This window comes from Myotis myotis, unplaced genomic scaffold (genome assembly GCF_014108235.1).
Source record: "Myotis myotis isolate mMyoMyo1 unplaced genomic scaffold, mMyoMyo1.p scaffold_m19_p_5, whole genome shotgun sequence".
NCBI lineage: Eukaryota > Metazoa > Chordata > Mammalia > Chiroptera > Vespertilionidae > Myotis > Myotis myotis.
The window spans coordinates 31,693,092-31,705,517 of record NW_023416357.1 but is presented as its reverse complement, the minus strand read 5'-3'; the positions used below and the strand labels follow the sequence as shown (position 1 = coordinate 31,705,517).

The window sequence follows — 12,426 nt, the reverse complement described above, 5'->3', positions numbered from 1 at the left end:
ATAATTCATATAGCTCATCTCTCTTGCTTAACAACAAAATATGCATATGCCACATCCGTAAGAAAAGAACAACATTGAGTGGAACACAGGATGCCCTTAAGAAGGGCTCACCCACCCAGAGTTCTGAACATGGTCATCCAGTGGGATGGTGGCTATAGCCGAGGAAAGAGCTTTAATTCCAACCCAGAAGCTTTTCTTCATCTTACCTGCACCCATACACAGAGCAAACAAGGACCTTAGAAACATCTTACACTGCTGACACTTAGGCATCTACAAAAGAATAACTTTGTAGACTTTAGAAACAACTACAGGAATGTGTATGTAACCGTATAATTGATAGTGGGCATTGTCAGGGACTGTGTCAGACCCCAAGAACAATTAAATAATTTCAAACTCATATTTTGGAAATGAACAGGCAACAATGACAACAACCTGTCTTTCAAACAAGTTGAAACACAATATTGATGCAATCTGTTGTATTATATGCCAGATGAGTAAAAGATAAATTCTGAATGACATAGAATTATCGCATAGGCGCACATTATAACCATTACTTTAAGGGTTAATGGTCGATGTTTTCTAAAGTTATATGATAGGCAGTATGTAGAAATCCAATAAAATTTGATTAAATATTTAAAGAAATCCTTAAGAGAAAACATTTACCTTGATTTTTTTTATTTTTTAACTAGCTTTTTTTATTGAAAGCAAACTACGCGAATGTTGTCAGATATTTGAACAGTGCAAAAAGTGTCCAGTGACATGAATCTCCTTCCCAGCTTGCCAGCCCAGTGCTGCAGAAACAACCAGCATTCCACTTTCTCATGGTTCCTACAGAAAGAGCCTGCGTGTTGTAGTATGTTAATATCTCTATTTAAAAACACAAACCAGAGCACACTGTAAACCTGTCCTTGCCTTGGCCTTCCTCAGTCTGCAGCTCACAGGTGCACCCTGCTGCCGAATACCCCACTGGAAGGAAGGACCTTGGGCCGCTCAGCGGGCCCTCACTGTGGATGACTCCCCTAGGCAGTGAGTGAGAGTCCTTTGTAGAGTAAAACGAAATCACCTCCTGGTAACCTCTTTTTATAAACATATTTTATAAACACATCCCAAGTGTTGCCCGACTCCCCCTTTCTGGCATCTAAAAATTCACTGGTCCCCTTCTCGGCGGTCATACCCTCTGCCGCCGAAATCCATTCCTTCGTAAACCTGGCCCGCTTTCCAGTTGTTTCAGGCAGGAGACCTCTGATCCCTGCTACTCCATCTGGGCCAGAAGCAGAAGTGTCATATTTTTTAAACACAGAAGTGCTTCCTAAACTTGGATGTATACAGTCGTCTGAGCAGCTCATTAAAATAAAGATTCCTGGACTCCCACCCAGAAGCTCTGGCTCAGAGGGCTGCCTGGGAATCTGTATTTTAACCAGCACTTGGAACAATGTTGATGCAGCCTTGCCATGGCCCCGGCTGTTTGGGAGCCGCAGGCTTCAAGGGTGGTATTTACTTGTCAGCTGTCCTCAAGTGATGCCACCATGTGGATGTTTTGTTTTTCAGATGAACGAAATAACATAAATGGTGAGATCGATTCCTTGCCAGACTTTGAATTATTGAGTTTGTGGAAACACAGGGCCACCTCTGAAGAGCATCAGCAGAGGCCAGAGTTCTGTTCTCAGAGACAGCTCTGCCCAGCATGTGACCCAGCAGACCCAGTGAGCTGAAGGCCGGTGGGACATCGAGTTGGAAGGGGCACATCTACTTGTCTGCACAGAGAGGGCGCGAATGGCAGCAGCTTCAGCTTGGTTCAACTCATTTTAGAAAGTATTTCTGGCTTGTGTGGTTTTATGCTTTTAGAGTTCCATTTTTAAGCACGGGGCTTGTCCAAACCCACTGACGCTGAGCTGAAGCATCCAAAGGAGATGCTGAGTTTCACACCAATCTCTGCTGAGTCTGCAAAAAATTTCTCAGACTTGCCCAAACTGCTTTGTTGAGAAACAAAAACAAAAACCACCAATCCCAGCGGGGTTTGTAGGGTCCTGTGGTTTTCGTCCAAAACTATGGCAAAGCAGTGATCGGTCATGTGACTTACAAGCCTAAAGGTTTCATTATGAAACCTGAAAGAAACCCACAGGCTTCGGTCTTAAAATATACTCCCATGAGACAAACAAAAAAAGAAACAGAAAATCTTCTCAGTTTGGGCCTAGAAGCACAGTGGAAGAAAATACGTCCAAACCAAATGTTGTCAGGGCTCACTACGTTTTAAATCCAGAGCTGAACTTCACTCCGTTGAGGTCACACTGTTCATTAACACTGTCTGTGGTGCTGGATTGTCTAGAAAAGTTCAGGAGAGCTGGAGGCCCTCTCTTGTTTGTGCCAGAAACAGAACTGGCCTATTGTCCAAGAAACAAAATGAGTTCAACAATGTAAGTGATGAAGTTTTATTTTACCGTATCTTCCTTCTCTTAGGATATGCAGACAAGGTAGAAAATGAGTTTATATATTCTATTCTTTAATAAAAAACTTTACTCATTAAATGTCAGCTCCCTTTACAACACTGACTCAAATTCTAGGACACACAAGAATAACCTGGAGAATTTGTTACATCTGCATATTCTTGTTATCTGGATCACCAAACTTAGAGAGGCTTAAAGCAACACCATTTTATGATGCTGTGGATCAGGAATTCTGGCAGGGCACAGCTGGGTGGTTCTTCTGCTCCAAGTGATTGAGGCCACCCTCATGTGGTTTCCAGCTGGTACCTGGTCTCATGTGGAGAGTCCAAGTCGTGTCTGGAAAATTAGAGGGGAGACTATCAAGTTGGCTTGGCTGGGCTCTTCTCCCTCTCCATGTAGTTTTAGAGTCTCCCCATGTGGTCCAGGGTTCCGAGCCAAGGTTAGGCCTGGATCTGACAAAGTATCACTTCAATCTTCAGAGTAGCCATGGGCCAATTTCAAGGGTGAAAGAAGCAGACCCCACCTCTTGATGGGAGAAATGTCAGACAGCGTGGCCATCTTTCATCCACAGCAATGGAAACGCCAGCTGCACTCCCAGAAACTCTGGCTGATCATGTTAGGTGCTGTGGAGAGTAGAAAAGGAGCATCAAGATAAGTTCCCAGCCCAGAAGGCACTCATACTTGACTGGAGATAGGGGTGGAGGGGTTAAATGTAGGGGTGGAGCCTGAAGGCTGGGATCCCCCCATAGGAGAGAGCAAGGTGGGGAGCAAGGGGCAGTACAATGTGGGCTCGAGTACCCAAGGTGACGGAGGAAAGCACCTCGAGCTGAGCTATAGGAATTTATCAAAAGGTGTTGGAATGAGCAGGTAACCAGAATGAATTATGGGAGAAAGGGAGTAGGACTCTGCAGTTTCCACCCTGAAATGGGGCTGGGGCAGAGCAAGGGAGCAGGAGATATGGGGGCTCCCAAGCAGTTTTCAGTGTGACCTTTCTGCCTGGCTTTTGACAGGATCATTTCCCCTCATCTTTTATTCCTCCCCAATCCTGCTTTCTTTCTGGCCCTATTTGCCTGTTGCTCCTATTCCAGCAGGCCATGCAGCTCAGCTACAGAATGGGCCAGTCTTCCCAGTAACAACGGACATTCAGTGCTGGCTTCTGACTCATCCTGCATATGGCTTCACAACCAAATCATCTCTGGGTTTCACCCCCAAGGCAGGCTCGCTCTCTCTCTCTCTCTCTCTCTCTCTCTCTCTCTCTCTCTCTCTCGTAAGGGGTGACTCTGGGGGGAGACATAGGGTTGGGAGGATCTCGGAGTTGGGTCCAGCTGTGAAGGATGTTACTGAGTCTGAGCACATTGCTAAAAACAATACTGAGAAAGAGCATCTGTAATCTGGAGATGCACGGATGAGACAACAGTGGTCTGAACTCCGTCGTTGCAGACCAAAATAGGGTAGGAGGGAGGGATGTTCGAACAAGAGGGTCCAAGAGGCCCTCGTAAAGAGAGGCATGTGTAGGACGCCCCAGTGGTCAAATCTGGCTGCTCCAAGATGTCTTATTGGTCTGGACTGACACATTCCACCCTCTGGGAAACAATCCCTTCTTGTCCCGACCAGGGGCTGCTTCAATGCTAAGCCCTGAAGTTATGAAGCCCAGGGTCAGAAATGAAAGCAGCATTCAGGGATGGCGTCAGCAACCAGGAGGTGCCTGGGCACACATGGGAAGTCCAGGGCCAAGCTGGGGGCCAGGCATCAACCAGGCGAGGAGCCAGAGGGTGGGCAAGAGGAGGCTGGGCAGCTGTGGCCCCCGCGGCAGGGTGCTTCCGGGGCTGGAGGATGCTCTGCAGACAGGCAGAGGTCAGGGAGACAGAGAGCTCACAGGAGCAGGGCTAGGAAGACAGGCCAGGGCCACACTCTTGGTCTCATCGCCAGCAAGAGCTGGGACGGGAAGCAATTGCAAATCAGCCTAGGGCTTCTGGGTCTGACCTCGTGACAGGATGGGAAGAGAATACCAGGCCTCTGTGCCAGTCAGACAAAGGTGCCCCTCAGGCAGGCAGCGGGTGTCTATCTGAGGAGAAAGGACCCCTCCTCCAGGCAGACTCAGGATTCAACCCCATCCCAGGTTTAGGGAGCGGAGTGCAGCCTGGATTCAGCCTTCCGGGGCCCTCAGCCGAGCCCTTGTGCAAAGTTCGAAGTACATAACCACACGAGGTGACCGGTGTGTAGGCAGCAATGAGGGCTTTTTTGGCCGGAATGTTTCAATACACTGGCCAGATCTTGACATTTTTGACCATAAGTCAGGACAATTAGGGGTTTCTCTGTACCTCCTGAGACACAGGGGTGGCAAATTAGGCATCACCAGAAGGATAGGAAATCTTAATGCCAGGCTAATTGGAAAACCAGGGGGCAAGTGGGTGGGCCCAGGTGCCTACGCATTGTGGTGCCAGCCGGCCTGTCCCGTAAGTGACTGGCTTGTGCAGGGGACAAGCTGAGAAAAGCTACTGAAAGGCACTGCTGCCAAGAATATTGTTCCAGTTGAATGGTAAGCCATGCTCCCTGCCCTGGCAATTGGAGGACAAAAGCTTCTGCTGTGCTCCTTTCAAGATCAGGAAAACACCACCTCACTGCAGAGCCACCTCAGAAGATTTCAGGACACTTGCACCAAAAAGCAACAGTGTTCTGCACGCCTTGCCACGCCCAGGGAGGCCGGAGCCCCTGACCAGTAAGCTTTTGTTTTGCTAGTCAAAGAAAGCCCTTAAAACACTTCCGCTTCCTAACTTGTCACCCACCATTTCCTTATTGGTAGACATCAGCATTCCCAGTGAGTGTGTTGGTTCTGGCAAGAGGCTCTTGACCTGATTTCTCTTTCAGTGCATTTGACCAGTTAGGTCTTACTTAGGCTGATCTTTTGTTCAATATTTTTGGAATACTTGAGATGTGCTCAGGGAATGCAGAGATGATTTTGACATGGTCCTTTCTCTCTAGGAGTTTGCAGCATGCAGGAGAGACAGATTAGTGCAGTGGTTCTCAACCTTCTGGCCCTTTTAAATACAGTTCCTCATGTTGTGACCCCAACCATAAAATTATTTACTTCATAACTGTAATTTTGCTACTGTTATGAATCGTAATGTAAATATCTGATATGCAGGATGGTCTTAGGTGACCCCTGTGAAAGGGTCATTCGACCCCCAAAGGGGTCTCGACCCACAGGTTGAGAACCGCTGGATTAGTGGGTAGCGGCTGCCCAGTCCCTTCTTCCTCCTCCTAGCAGAATCCCAAACCTGTTCCAAATCCTCCCTTCATCTCCCCTACACACTACACACTACACACACACACACACAGAGCGCTTTGAGGGTAGGGTGCAGGTAGTGTGAAAGCTGGTATTATGAGGAAGGGAGAAGGGCCTGCACTGAAAGTCCATGATGTCACTGCAAGGACTAGCCGTCCCACCCTGGAGCCGGGCTGCATGGCCTGCTGGGACAGGAGCAACACAGGCCAAAGAGACCACAAAGAAAGCCAGTGTGTAGCTGCGGTTCAGTCATTCTCACTATTCTAAAATATTGTACTGTATAAATATACCACAATTTATTTATTCATACAGTAAATGGCCATTGGATGGTTTCTGGTCTCTTAACATTGTGTTCCTTTGAGGGAAGTTAATTTTTGTTATTATAAACAATGCTGTTACAAACATTCCTAAACAGGTCTCCCGATAATATAGGCGAATGTTCACATATACAGGATAATACCGAATTGCTTTCCCCATTATGGTACCAATTGACATTCCCACAAGCAGTGTGCAAATGTTGCATCTGCTCCATATCCTCATGCACACTTGGTTTTACACTGTTTAATTTCAAAAAATCTAGTAATTTCCAATGCAAATTTGATTTTGAATTTTTCTGATTACTGATAAGACATATTATCATGAATATTGGTCATTTATGTTTTTGCTTCTGTGAAAGCTTATTCAAGCCGTTTGCCCATTTTCATTTTGAGATATTTGTATTTTTTTAGCTGATTTTTTAGGAATTATTTATATATTCTGAATAATAATCATTTGTCAGTTATATTTGTTCCAAATACCCTCTTCCATTTTGTAATGCATATTTTCACTTATTTTATAGTGTCTCTTAATAAACAAATTTTTCTCATTTTTATGTATGCAGATTTATCAATATTTTCTTCATGGACAGTACTTTTTTGGTCTTTTTAGTAAGTCCTTCTCTGCTTCACAGTCATAAAAATATGACCTTCTATTTTCTGCTAAAAATGCTAAAGTTTTGCCATATACCTTTAAGTTTAATTCACCTGGGATTAATTATGTGTATGGTATGAGATAGGGATTCCATTTCTTTTTCTGTATAGATCACCAGGTGTCCCAGGACAATTTACTAAATTATGCTTCCTTTCTCCAATGACTGCAATGCTAACTCTGTCATATATTAAGTTTCCATATACACAGGTCTGCTGCTGGGTTTTCTATTTTATTCTATTATCAATTTGTTTAGTCCCGAGCCAATACCACCTTGTATTAATTACCATAACTTTATAAATAAGTGTTGATATCTGGAAGAGCTAATTCTCCCACCTTCTTTCTCTTTTAATAGTGCTATTCTTAGCCTGTGTTCATCAATATACATTTAGGATCGATTTATCAATGTCTTTGAAAACCTCTGTTGGGACTATTATTGGAATTGCATTGAGTTTATAGATCAATTTGAGAAAAATTGACATCTTCATAATATTGACTTTTCTTATCTATCAAAATAGTGTGTCCTCATTTATTTAGGTCTCTTTTAATGTTTTCATTCACTCAGAATTCAACTGCTCTGTGCCAGACACTACTTCAAGGGGCAAAAACAGAACATACATTCTGGAATAAGTAAGTAAAATAAGTAAAAAAATAAGTGAAAGAAAGGCCAGGAGGAAGCGAGGAAACTGACCACGTGCCTATCTGAAGGCAGAGGGATATCAAGTTTAGGCAGTTTCATCTAAGAGTCCGGGATGGCTGGAGTACAGACAGCAGAGGCAGGTGTTGTAGGAGATGAGATCGCAAAGGACACAGGACCCACTCACATAGGTCAGAGTGGGGCCCAGCTGGTGAGCAGAGGAGGCATGTGAGCCGACTGTGCCACAGGACTCCCCGGGCTGCTGGGTGGAGAACCTGTGAAGCAGGACGTGGGAAGCGGGCGGCCATATATGAGGTTCCTACAATAGTCAAGATGAGGTGTGATGGTGGCTTGGGCCAGACTAGTGTCGATGGGGTGGTGAGAAGTAGTGCCAAGAGGATTTGCTGACGGACCAGATGTGAGGTGGGAGAGGATCAAGGGCTGACGAGTGCAAAGCTGTATGCCTGAGCAGCGGGAAGGCGGCACTGCCATTCACCCAGGTGGGGAAGAGCAGATTGGAGGGGCATGTCAGGAGCTCAACACCAGACGTGGTAAGTTTGATGTTTCTAGTGGACTGCTCACAGGGTGCTCTGCGGCTGGCTAGACACAGAAGGCTGGGGTTCAGAAGAGGGACCCTGCGCGAAGTCAGACATGTGGAAGTCACCTACACTGCGTCAGTTAGGGGTCCAACAGAAAACAGCGGCATGGCCACGTTAGGGTATTTAAAGAGGGTTTCTTTACAAAGGGTCGATTTTTAGAGGTGGGCGTGTGGGGAAAGATAAAGAGTAGCGGGATATCTTGGGTGTCCCAACCACCAAAGGAACAAGGGAGACAGCTGTTATAAGAAGAGGAAACAGAGAGCTGCATGCAGAAGGCAGTCTTGGGAGGAGTCTTCTTTGGTTAAGAGTCCTCACACAGAAGGAGCTGAGGGAATAAATACTCCAAAGTCACTCTTCTCTCTCCCCTAATATCCTGCCGCTGTTCACCATTGTTCACAACCAACCAGAAGGCACAGAGAGGCCTGCTGATAAATTACATACACGCCACCTCCCGAGGCAGAGGCCAGGATGGAGAAAGACGGAGAACAGCTCTGGAGGGAATAAGATTCCCGGAGCAAGCAGATTAAGATGGCATTTAAAGCCACGAAACTGGTTGAGACGACTAGGGAAGGCCTGTAAACGGAAAAGAGGTTCAAGGACTGAACTCGGGAACATTCCAGTTCTGAAAAGCTGGGTAGATAAGGCGGACTCGGCAAAGGGGACCAGAAGGAGCCACCAGAAAGGAACTCTAGGACAGCAGGGGTCTTAGAAGTCAAGTGAAGAAGCTGTTTCAAGGAGAGAGTGTCACATGCTGCCTGTAGGTCCAGTAAGATGAGGCTGAGAACAGATCACTGCACATGGCAAAGCAGAGGCCGCTGCTGGCCTTGACAAGAGCAATGGTCATGGGAGGGCGTGGGTCATGGGTCTAAAAGGAAATGGCAAGAGAGAAATCAAAGAAGAGAGAATAAATAACTCTTTCAAGGAATTTTGCTGTCAATTATAAAATTATACATAAAGGGGTTGAGGGAAATGGGTGGTTGCTGCAAGGGAAAGTGGATCAAGATAGGTTTTCTTGTTTGTTGTTGTTTAAGATGAGAGGAAATAATAGCCTATCTGTATACTAATAGGAATGATCCAGTGTAAAGGGGAAACAATGGATGAGGAAAGAGAGAGGTGAATTGCTGAAACAATAACCTGGGTTTTGTTTATTTAAAAGCTTGGGGAGTTCATCCATAGGAGCGGGAAGGGTGGTATAATGTGTGAGTGCAGGTGCCAGCAGGTGTACAGATGTGGGGGGAAGTTTGTGGAGGATGTCTTTTGATTGCTTCAATTTGCTCAGTGCAGCAGAAATCAGGGTCATCAGCTGACAGAACCTGGGAGAAGCTGGCATTTTGCGAACAGAGGAAAAAAATACAAGTAGTCAACTAACTTAGTAATCATCACAATTTGTTTTGCTTGCATACTTCCTAAATAATTTTGAAAATATCTCTTCATACCTCTTAAGGTGACAACTCAAATTTTTTATCATAAATTTAAATTACTGTAAAGGATATAAATTCACTTGTATAACTAGTTGAGAAGAATTTTGTTAAAGCAAAATTATGGAATTTTTGAAACTTGTGAGCTATTTGTCAAAATCCCAAAATTATAGAATTCTTATAAATATTTTATATTATCAAAAATTATTTTTTAATGATCTATAGCTGACAACTCATTAGTCCTTGTTCAGTTAATTAAAAACAAAGAATTGGAAAATAACTGAGCTATAATAATAAGTATTAACCAATAATGGATCATTCATTTTCTCAACATGTACTAATATTTCAAATGATTTATTTATCTGGTTTCTTACCCATTGGAGTCATGCATCATAATGAGATTCATAATAACAGATGAAATGCATGATTAAAAATTTTTATTTTCATAAAGAAGAGAAGGGCAAGTGTGAAAGGGGACCCCAGAATCTCAGACATCCTCAGGCCAATTAGTTTTAGGAAAGAGTATGTCTGCAAAGTGACTTCCTTGCCTACATGCTTCTTAGGAAATATTCATATGTCATTTTTAAATAAAAATTGTGGTTAAAAAATATATAACATAATATATACCATTTAAACTACTTTAAGTGTACAATCAATGGCATTAAGTACATTTACATTATTGTACATCAGTCTCTGTTTTTTATTCTTTTGAGTAAATACCTAGAAGTGGAATTGCTGGATTACATGTTAATTCTATGTTCATGTTTTCATTTTGAAGATACTGATCTAGGAGAATGGGAGCAAGAATGGAGCAAATAAATCGCATTTCAGGGCAGCAGTAGGCCCAGTTGAGTTTAGCAATCCTGAATTTAAAGTGACGTGAGCCAGCATGTTGTGTCATTTTATTCTAGTCTAGCCACATTCACTTGCACAGATGCAGGTATAGGGTAGATGGGGTGTTAGATATAACCAGGACTTTAGGTAGGCAGGGCCAGCATGTTAAAGCAATGAATATTCACAATCTAAAGGAATAGGATTTCTTATACCCATTTTATAGATAAGAAAGTAATACTTAGAGGAAAATATAATATGCATAAGGTTTATACCTAGCAGGTGGAAGAATGGTCTGTATGATTTTAAACTTACGCTCTTTCCAGCAGCTTGTCTCCTTGTAGGCAGAAAGCAGATGTTTCTTCTCAAATGCCCAGGGCAGTGCTATGCTCATAGTACCCACTCAGGAATTTGTGTTGAATAAATACTGAAAGGATGCTTTCGGACCCCATAGATTCTTTAAGGTTATTTAGCTAGAAAACACACACACCACCTTTCCTATCTAATTAGTTCATCTTAAGTAGTGATCACAAAATGGCAGAAGGAAAGATCTGTAAAAGTGAACCTAACAGATAATCCTAATAGTTTTTAGTATTGAAGTTCTACAAATTCTTCATCACATTGGAATAGATCAAAAAGGCCAAGAGAAGACAGAAAATAATGAAATGAAGAGGAAGTCTCTTAAAATGTATAGTATCCCTTGTCCAATGTATTTATTCAGGACCAAAGAAAAATCAAAACCACTGAGGCTCAAGTTTTTGTTAGAGCTTCTCCATTTCTTCCTGGCAGAAATGTTATGGAGAAATTTGGAATAAGCTTTTCCAATTAGAAAAAGAGGAAGAACATGCAAAGGCATATCTGAGAATGGTGACAGGTAGAAAGGCCAGGTCACAAAGGCTCTGGGAGGAAATATCCCTCCATCCCACAAGATCCCAGGATGGCCTCTGTGGCACAAACAAGTGCAGGAGACTCTCTACATAAAACTTTTGCCAAGATAGGATGAAGGAGTCAATAGTTGTAGCCAAAATAATATTTCACTGCTTGTTGAAAACAGGTAGGAAAAACTACACTGTCACCTCTTCTGGGAAAAGCAAAAATAAAGTTGTATTTCAACCTTAATTTTCCACCTTGTGGGCAAAAATAAAAGGAAAATTACTTCTGGGCAATACTGCACATATTATAAAATAATGAGCCATCTTAGGGCAGTTGAGTAAGAAGCAGAGCAACCAATGTTCTTTTCTTTAGAAAAGAATAATGCAGTAATTTCCTTTAAAGTAAACCTTCAAAAGGAATGCTATGTCGAAAAGAGATACAATGTGAGACACCATCAAGGGCCATCTAAGAATGCCATGCTTATCTCTACTGAAGAGACAGTGCAGTGCTTGGGAGCTTGGCATTTGGGAGGCTGATCTGATTCACAAGGGCTCCATTGCTGCCCTGTGGCCCTCTCTGCTTGAAGTCATTTAACATCAGTTTCCTTCTTTTCTTTCCTACCTCCCCCTCTCCTTCTTATGTTTTAAATGACGATTCACTGAACAACAATTTTTTCTGTGAAGCCAGTTAAGATGATCTTAAATGCTACCAGCTCTAAGACTCACTTCTAATTGCAGATGTGGTCCCTCTGTGTCTGTGTCGGCAGAATTCTAAGATGGCCAACAAGACTCCTGCCCCTGGGGTATAAATCCTGTGTAACACCCTCCCCTCGCGTGTGAGAGGAACTTGTATGTATAATGGGATATCACTTCCATAAGTATGTTATAAGACAGAGGGGTTAACAGATGTAATCAAAATTTCTAATTAGTTGATTTTAAATTAATGAAAGAGAGATGATCCTGGGCGGGCCTGACCTAATCAGAAGAGCTCATGCGAGAGAGCAGAGAGATCTGAAGTGAGATTCTCCTGCTGGCCTTGAAGAAGCAAACAACCATGTTGTGAACTGCTTGTAGAAGAGGCCTTCTGGCAAGGACCTGCGGGTGACCAGAGTGTCCCTGACCAACAGCCAGCAAGAAGCTGGGACTTCAACAACTGCAAGCAAGAAAATTCTGCCAACAACCAGTGAGAGTGGAAGAAGAACCTAAGTCTCAGAGCCCTTGCTGACAGCTTGAATTCAGCCCGATGAGAGCCTCAGCAGAACACCCAGATTTCCGATCCATGGAAACTATGATATAATAAATATATGTTGTTTTAAGCCACCAAGTTTGTGTAGCAATAGAAAACTAATAAATCTTTCCTTGAGCTTTCAAGT

At 43.5% G+C, this 12,426-nt stretch overlaps 1 protein-coding gene across 12 annotated transcripts in view; it reads right to left on the bottom strand.

Annotated features, from left to right (window-relative positions):
* Positions 1–668: 668 nt before the first annotated feature.
* NDUFAF2 (NADH:ubiquinone oxidoreductase complex assembly factor 2) overlaps positions 669–12,426 on the bottom strand; it is a 167,728-nt gene continuing 155,970 nt past the window's right edge. For 6 of the 12 annotated variants that reach the window (XR_004967628.1, XR_004967630.1, XR_004967629.1 and 3 more), the window contains one exon: positions 669–3,067. The gene's annotated coding sequence lies outside the window, so the exon portion shown is untranslated. The remainder of the gene's footprint in view (positions 3,068–12,426) is intronic. The other 6 variants (XR_004967620.1, XR_004967621.1, XR_004967626.1 and 3 more) reach the window with 1 other exon arrangement.